Source organism: Monopterus albus, unplaced genomic scaffold (genome assembly GCF_001952655.1).
Source record: "Monopterus albus unplaced genomic scaffold, M_albus_1.0 scaffold314.1, whole genome shotgun sequence".
Lineage (NCBI taxonomy): Eukaryota > Metazoa > Chordata > Actinopteri > Synbranchiformes > Synbranchidae > Monopterus > Monopterus albus.
In genome coordinates, this window is record NW_018128194.1 from 380,369 (window position 1) to 389,840 (window position 9,472).

At 38.8% G+C, this 9,472-nt stretch overlaps 1 protein-coding gene across 1 annotated transcript in view; it reads right to left on the bottom strand.

The window, feature by feature from the left end:
- adgrb1a (adhesion G protein-coupled receptor B1a) overlaps positions 1–1,312 on the bottom strand; it is a 291,715-nt gene extending 290,403 nt beyond the window's left edge. Inside the window, exon 1 of the mRNA XM_020623885.1 lies at positions 771–1,312. The gene's annotated coding sequence lies outside the window, so the exon portion shown is untranslated. The remainder of the gene's footprint in view (positions 1–770) is intronic.
- Positions 1,313–9,472: the final 8,160 nt, after the last annotated feature.

Genomic DNA, 9,472 nt, shown 5'->3' on the forward strand with positions numbered 1-9,472 from the left:
TCTTTCCAGATGAACAACCGAAGTGCCAAATTCACTTAAAACCGTGTATTTAAAGGCAGCCTGGCTTATCTGCAAAGCCACAAAATAAACTGAAAAGACATTCTGCGAGTTGCTCATGAGCGCTTATTTTATAAAATCGCATCGTATAAGGAAAGCCTAAAGACAACATTTTCTTTAAATTAAATAAATTGGGCGTACGGAAGCAATTACCAAAGTTAAAATGTATATTAATGCTGAAACTAATTCTGGAGGATAAGTTGTGCTGATACAAGGAGCTGACCTTACTCATTCTGAAAATTAGTTAAGTGACATTCTAGCCAGTATTAATCCTCTGACAATGAGCAAAACTCATTCAATTATATGCTTTTTGAATGAAGTCGGGCGACACTGTGTCCCCAAAGAAACGTGCCTCCACCGGCAGACTGAGTTGCCCAGACGGCGACTGTCCACCAGCGGTGAGATTCTCCTGAGTACAAACCAGTTGGGTGTGTGACACTTGAAAATGCTACTCCCCAGCCTAAGTTAACGCAGACCATATTATACGGAGAAACACAATAACCAGAATCAACAGTCAGTTTACTAACTTGATAGCTTTCGCTCTTTTTTGCAACCAAATCGACGCACATCTCACCAAAACACAAAGGAGAGGAAACAAAATTAGCTGTGCTGACGACATGTGTGCACAGTAAGCTTGTAGGTGAGTAGGCGTCAGGAAAGGGTTATGTCCACACATATGTTAATTAAAAATGTATACAAAAATAAGAATTTACCTTGTGTAAGTTGCGAGTCCCTTTGATGTATACTAGTCAGTGGTCAAACCTCGGTGCGTTTTCCAATTCCAGAAGCCTGGGAATAAGTCCTAGGATAAGTCCACAAAACGCATTAATATAAATTCAAACGTCGTATTATGCAACGCAAAATAAATGTAATGTTATTGGGTTAAGAAAGTTCTGAATCTCCGGTAATTTCCACTGCGCTTCCAGTGCGTAAATGGATTCAGAAAATCCCGAATGTAATCACCGGCTGTTATTTTCTTACATAGTTCCCAATTCAAACGTTCTCTCTCTGTTCTCTTTAATTTGTGAAATCCCTTTTTAAATATTGTTTGTGTTTGTTAATCCAGAAATACAAAGATGTGTCTCAATGTTATTTTCCAAATCTAAAATCCCTCCCGTCTTCAGGTTAGACAGTCTTCCAGGTGAATGTGAAGGTTTAACGGAGCAGCAAATCAAAGGAAGCTCGTGCGCATCTCGGGAACCTCCGTCCCTAGCTCGCGGCTCTGTAGGGAGTTTACTTGTCTGTCTGTGTGTCCGTGCGCAGCAACAGCCAGATTTCTTATTTGGAAGCCCGGGGATTGTGCTACTGTCAAGGCAGTCAAATTATATCCTAATAACTTCCAGCCAAGTCCTTCAAAATAAAACCTCTAATTGAGGAGCGCACTATAATGGTAGTTTTATGAAACGCATGAGTAAAGCAGCACTTGGAACTACATCTTAAACACACGCACATAAACTGTCCAAAATCTGGACACATTTTCCCATTGAATTAAATGGGAACGTGGGAAAATAGAAAACCTGCCATAGGCTAAGGATTTATAAAAAAAATTAAAATATGCATGAAATACAAATAGGAGTGTTTGATCAAGATCACAGTGTTATGGTTAGTCCCCCTCACCAGGAGGGTGAGGGAGAACTATGGTAGGACTCAAGACTGCTGACCCAGGTGCTAGTAAAAAAAAAAAGGAGGTTTAATGGAACAAAACACAAAGCAACAACATAACAAAGGCTGTGAACATATATAAACAGCAAAGTGGGGCAGAGATGGTGGAGGAGACTGGGATGACTGTTGCGGGATGTGCACGTTACAGTAGTTAATGCTCCGGCAACGACAGAGCGTCCGCCAGAGGTATAAATAAGGTAGGAGGGTGATTACAGTGATGTGCCCCAGCTGTGCGCGACAACCCACAAGTCACTGATTACATCAAGCAGGAGAGAGAAAGCCAGAAGAGAGGCAGGTCGTGCCGAGCGGACTTGACACATAGCTACAATGGATAAAAGTTCAAAATGCTATTACTAATGTTCCACTAAGATTTGTGTGTTATGAGGTTGTTGTTTTTTTTGGTACACCACTCTTCTATATAATAATATTACTGAAAAATAATAACTACTGTTATCGTCCAACTATCCACTCATCCCAGTCGGTCGAGGCAGAAGACCACCCAGTAGTTGGGTTTTTCTTTCTAATAATAATAATAAGAAGAAGATCTAGACCTTACTCTGTAAAGTGTCCTGAGATGACTTTTGTTGTGATTTGGTGCTATACAAATAAAATTTTATTGAACTGAATTGTTTTTTCAGTACTATGTTGTTTCATTTGCGACAAACCTACAACAAATAGAGAGTTCCCCCTGGGAATCCTTTTTATTTTGAAGGCAATGTTGCCTAATTTCCTTTCATATTCTGCCTTTACTTTGTCAAAACTGAGGGAGATCCACTCATTAGAAATTTCACCCATCAGCCCCCTCTTCTGGAGTCAAATAGCGTCAATTGGATGCTGTGTCTGGTCTGTGGCACCACTTTGACTGCATAAATAGCAACAACGCAGAAATTTAACCAATGTGCAGGATCATAGCCAATCCACTACTGTGTCTGTGAATTTCAAACAACCCTAAACTTACAAATGATACATGGTGGATTTTAAAAGCTGATTCTTATATTTTAAGACTTTTTTTTTCTTTTAGATCTGATTGTTTTTAGACAAAACAATGAAATCTAATTGCATTTGAGTAAATTGATTTCATCAGGATAAAATCCAGGCAGCATGGAGAGCTTTAGAGTAGCATCTAGGGAGACTATATTCATAGAAACATACTGTACAGTTTACCTGAATGCCGGGAGAGAACTTTTTTATGAAAAAAGGTAGGTGACAAATAAAATAAGCAGAAAAAATGCTTTTAAAAAGCAACCACAAAATCTACATAGTTGCATATATAGCCTATAATCCCTTATATTTAGTAAAGTATGTTATTCATTTTAATTTTGTAATTTTTGTTACCTTCATTTTATATTGTTTTTCTGTACAGCAAAAAAGATGGTCATATGGTGTGACAGACTATTTTTCCTCAAAAAATATAAAAGATGCCTACTTTTCTGCTTAAGGTACACAGCACAGTGTTTAAACATTAATCTACTAAAACCAACATTTAATTAAGTACATTGTTTTCACATGGGTTGATATCTTGACACCTTTAGAAGTATTACCAACACAGACTCCATTAGACATAATATTCTAGCTTAACTCTGTAACACCAAAGCATAAAGGACAAATTTATGGTGATTATTTGAAGCATCAATCTCAGATGATTCGCTGTTGGTGACCCCTAACAGGAACAGCTGAAAGAAGAAGAAGAAGAATTTGAAGCATCAGTCTCAACACTTGGTCAATATTACATTTGTAATTATCCAAGTTTATTTATTCTTAGTATATTTATGTCACGCCATATGATGAAAAATGAATTCAACATTCATTTACAAAATGTGTGAAGAATAACTGGGCTTAAATAATATGAAAAAATATATATTTTTCAATTAGCCTAATATTTAAAACACCATGAAAGAAATTCACATACAGTATGTGAACATACCAGTACAGTAATTTCACATGCTGGACTAAACTCATGCATAAAAATAGATCATTTGCACAGCCTTAACTGTCCAATAAAAACACCAAATAACATCAGGAGTATAATATTATCTTGGACTAAAAAAACTTTTTGCAGGTTTTGGCCTAGACTTTTGACCTGCTCTCGGTTCCTGTCCTGTGTGAACTGATATCCATTTAGTTTCTTCTTACCCTGAGGATTTCCTCCCTCCTTGCAGGGGCAGCATTCAGTCATTCCCTGTATTTGTTGTCTGCTCCTTACTGGATGTGTTGTCCTCATACTAACAATAAATAAATAAATAGATCAAATGTATGAGTAGAATCTTCTAAAATGCATAGCATAGCCAACATGCTAAAAACATGGCTAACTGAAACTAATTTAAAAAGGAGAACATAATTGTATGGATAATTTCATTTTAACTATTAAATTATTTAATATGCATGTTCTGAATATTTATGTAAAATAAAGTTGATGTAATATGGTGTGACAGAATTGTCACATGGTGCAACCTGAAAAAAAGAAACCTGCCACGCTGTTATTTATCCTGCCATTTGCCACATGGCAGCAGTGCTATTTAAGAATTAGAAAATAATTATTGTAAAAATCATTTTATTTTAATGTAAACAATGCAACACCATAAAAAAGCTTGTTGTAACGCAATCAACACTTTGATTCCCTTGAAAACATTTCATCCTCTTCCATAAACTGTAAAATCTATCAATTATTCATAATCACCTTTATTTGGCAAAGTATGTTATACACACAAGGAATTTGTTTCCGGTACAGAACTGAGGCAGCCATCTGCGGTGCCAACTCACACCAATGGCTCTAACCATCGGGGGCAACTTGGGGGTTCGGTGTCTTGCCCAAGGACACTTCGATATGTGGACTGCAGGCACCAAGATTTGAAGTGCCGACCCTCCAGTTGGGAGAAAACTGCTCTACCCACTGAACCACAGTCACCTCCATGTTTTGCCTTTATATATTCCCATATTGACAATTTTGATGTTTGGATCAAAATTCTAGATATTTTTATGCACCAGCTACAACACTGGTATACAGTACTATTATCCTATTATAGGAACAAAATAAGCATCATTAACAAAACCTTATTTTTATTCTTATGTGACAACATGGAGGTACCCGTCAAACACCCCAAAACAAATATTCACACATGTTAAGAGAAGATTTTAGTTGCTAGTTAAAAATGTTTGATGCTGTGATGTTACTGGAGAAGTTTGGGTTTATTACCTTAGTCTTCCTACAGTAATAGTCTAGCTACAGTTATGGCAAACATGAATTCCATTGTCCTCGGGATAGAACTTGAAGTCCACCTGTGGCAAGGAGAATAGACTGGATATTGTTTAAAAAGGCATATCAACATCTGTGGATATGAAGTAACACAATTCAAACTGCAAGTCAGGACAGAAACCAAGGAGCTCTCTGTAGACCTCAGTGATGAAATTATGGTGAGAATTGGGATTCCCCTTTGATACCGTTGTAGTGTTTAGAGTTTTGACCACTGTTTGTGACATTATAAAAAAAAGCAGACTCTGTTAGTTCAAAAGTAAATATTCCCCTACATGCAGTGGCATTTGGGCTGAATTCTGTAATGTTAGGTTGTTTACGTCAAAATTTTTACAAGACACATTGCTGACAGTAACAGCGGTCAGCATTACATCATACAATATCATGCAGCCCAGAGGTGTAAATGGAATTACCACATCACTCTGCTGTGCTCTTCAGAAAGATGATCCCTGCTCGCTGTGCACTGGGACACTTTTGAAAGGCAGCATACAGTAGGATGATCATATTCTATACAGATGTGGTTCAAAAATGTGTTTTTCTGTCAATGTGAAGAAACAGAATCATCTTTACCAATCATTTTCTTTAAGATTATTATTCTGTTTCATAATTTTGTTTCTAAATACAGTACATTATCATTATGATAGATTGTTATATTCATTGTGGCTCTAAATAAAAAAGGATGTTTAGAAAATGGATTCAACCACTCAATGGCAGAATCACAGATCACAGAAATTTCATCTGATCATACTGTAACAGAAGAAGCAGAGGTAGCTAACGTTAACGATGGCCCTGCCACAGGAAGCCTGGGCAATGAGTTGGCATGTACAATATCAAACCTTGGAACTAGAACTTATATGAAATACAGCCTTAATTGCATTAACACTATGAGACCACGTGCTCTGACAGGTGAAAATGCCTACCATCTGATGGGATTTACTGTATTTAAATGGTGTGACTCTGCTCTGGGACACTTTCCAGTTTAGTTGTTACAGACTGATTGGATGGAACATGGTAAATGGTAAATGGACTGTATTTATATAACGCATATTTCGCAGTGTGTTACACTGGCCAAAGCACTTTACAGGAGATCATACACATTCAACCATTCACACACACATTCACACACCAATGACATAGCACCAGAATGTACAGAGAGAGCATGGCGACATCTCCACTGACTCTATGAGGACTTTTTGTGCAGTAATGGTGAATCACTGGAATGTTGAATAGCTCCACACATAGGAGCAGCACCACAGATTTACACTGACTTGGCTGCTAGCTTACAAAGCTGAAATCAAAAGCAATAATTGTACTTGTGACATTTTAAGTGAGCGACATGTGCCAAAGCATGCTCTACTAGCTTTTTGACTGTCTCTCTTAAATTACTGGGTCACTTTAATAACTAGAGAAATGCATTTCCTGATGTAAATGCGTGTGGATGCTAATAAGCTGAAAGATCATCCTGAAAATGCCTGAAATCAATTGCTGAAACAGCTGAAAGATGAGAAGAAATGGCTGAAGTTCTTTGTTGAATAATCTGAAGGATGAGATGTAATAAAGTAGGAATGGCCTTGAAGAGCTGAACATTTTGATACCTGAATGGCTTTTCTAGCTGAAGGTATGCTGAACTTATTAAGATGTGAAAATAGTCCAAAAGGGCTGTTAGAAATTAACCAGATTCTTTTGTTGGAAGCATGAGAAGTGAAGACAGGAGAAGACTGTTTAAAATCAACAGAAAATGTACTAAAAGTCTGATCACAGGTAGGTCTTACAGTGCTGGATTCAGAGAGACAGAGCTCCCGCAGGAAATCTGGCTTCTGAATACTGAATTAAGTTTTTACAACACATTTATCTTTCTAGGCTGCTCTGCCCTGGACAGGGGTGCAACCTTCAATAGTTTGTGATCCTATTGGTCATTTGGGGTGAGTAGGTCAACTCCTGCCTGCGCTTGCTTGCTGATATGTGATCTAGACCAGGTGTGTGAAAAATTCTTAAGAAAAGCATGAATGTCCTTGAACTGAACATTTTGATAACTGAAAGTATGCGGAAGTAGAATTTTCCCATTCATTTGAATGGGGCAAAACTTTCAAAATTCAGCTAAATATTTCAAAAGTATAAGGTTTGGAAAAATCCTGAAGAGAAGCATGAATGTCCTTGAAAACCTGAACATTTTGCTACATAAAATAGCTGAAAGTATGCTGAAGTAGAATTTTCCTCCTTCATTTGAATGGGGTAAAAATGTTCAAAATAAAGCTAAATATTTGTAAGATTTGATTCTTATAGGCTCTAGTTACTTTATAAGCTTTAGTTAATTCTCATACCTTTAGTTACTTTTCATAACTTTATTTTCCTTGTTTATACATATTACAGCTGTATTGATGATTGTCCAGAACTACTGAGCTTTGGTTATTTTAATACATTTGTTTTCCTTGCTTATAAATCTTACAGCTGTAATGAAGCAGAATCTGCTTACTTTGAATGCTGTAAGTTTTATGTAGAGACTAGATGTCTGCATCTCTTTGTGACCAGACAGCCTATTTACATTTTAGCAAAGGCCTGTTTCACACCCACACCTAGACCCACATAGCATATCCCAAGTTCTGCCTCACCAGGAGGTGTCTTACACACCCAGGGGGGCTCACCACCAGAGAGACACACGCACTCACTCACACACACATACCTAGATTTACCATATTCCAACATGGAAGTGCAAGCTCCAGCTCACACCAAATGACCAATAGGATCACGAACTATTGAAGGTTGCACCCCTGTCCAAATGCATAAATGTACTGTGAAATCATGACTCGGGGTTCAGAATTTGGTTTTCCTGCGGGAGCTCTATCCCTCTGATCCCAGCACTGTAAGGCCTACCTGTGCTCAGACATTCAGTAAATTTTCTGTTGATTTTAAACAGTCCTCTCCTGTCTTCACTTCTCATGCTTCCAAGAAAAGAATCGGGTTAATTTCTAACAAATAGTGCCATGACCCAGGAACGACTTCGAGCTAGTGTCCAACAGGGGACCGCGAAGTGAGATCGGTGGAGCCCTCTTCAGACAATCTGCCGGCATTCATAAAAACAGGTAAGCAGAATACCTCTTCTATAATATAGAGAAATTCTGCACATTGGGCACTCTAAAACGCTGAATTGTCTGATTGAGGATCTTCCCCGATTGTTAAATTGTTTTAAAAGAGAAGTAAAAGCATGTTATCTTTGTCTGAAGTCTGATTAACCACATAGCCTCGCGTGAGGGCGAGTTCATGAGTGTCCTAGCCATTAGATCATTCGGCCTCATAAAATACATAAAATCCATCACATAAATGGATAACCACTGAAGGGTTGTCTTCCAAATTTAATAGGACATTTGATGCCATTTAATTCCAGGTTTTATACAATAAAGCCTGAAGCCGGGAATGAGCCCCGTTGCCGCTAGAGTTAGCGAAGTCAATATATAGTGAAGTTTGGTTAAATTAAATTATCAATGAGGACACAGGGACAAGTTTGTTGAGTTCCATAATTATTGTGGGGTGGGTCGTACTTGAAAGAGATTTTCAACTGTCTTGAGAAACAACGTATCAAGCAGCTTCCTGTTTGAGAATTCCTGTACTCATACAGCTCTCAAGTAGTTCTGTCTTGGGGGGCACTGGAATAGCAGTATGGGATTATAGAGTTACAGTATTGCAAGTTTTGGTGTCTAAAACAAGTGATTTGGCTGGGATACCCTCAACAGCCAAGCACACAGAGCCTCTGTGTAGAAGATTCTTGACTGAGTCAGTCACGTGGGCACTGCGCCATTCACTGAAACTTGTTGATATGTGTTTGTCTAATTTTCTGCTATGGCACTAAATATATGTGAACGGTGGAAAGAGAGCAAATCTGATTCTTTAGGGTCGATAGTGTATGTAGCAGCCATGAGATGGCTAAGGAAGGTTCTTAAGGAAGATGAAGGGAAAGAATTAGAAAGATTTACTTGCTGGGTAGAAGATATGCAAGACAAGGGGATGTTTGGAGACTGTGAAGGCGCTCCGCCTAAAGTGAGTGATTTAACGCTGTTTTTGAAGCAAGCTGCAATGAGCGTTGAACAGCGTAAAAGAAAAGTGTGCGAAGCAGGAAGATTGCACAAGGGAACTGCTATTAAGAGGGCTCGAAAAGCAGAGGCTTTTCTAGTGAACTGCCAATGTTAAAATTGCTCTCAAACATAAGTCCAGCACGGTGGCGCAGTGGTTAGCACCGTTGCCTCACAGCAAGAAGGCTCCGGGTTCGGGCCCCACCCGGGACCTTTCTGTGTGGCGTTCGCATGTTCTCCCCATGCTTGCGTGGGTTCTCTCTGGGTACTCCGGCTTCCTCCCGCAGTCCAAAGACATGCAGCTTAGGTTGATTGGTGTCTCTAAATTGCCCATAGGAGTGTGTGTGTGGTTGTTCGTCTATGTGTTAGCCCTGCGATGGATTGGCGACCTGTCCAGGGTGTACCCTGCCTTCGCCCGATTGCCGGCCGGGATTGGCTC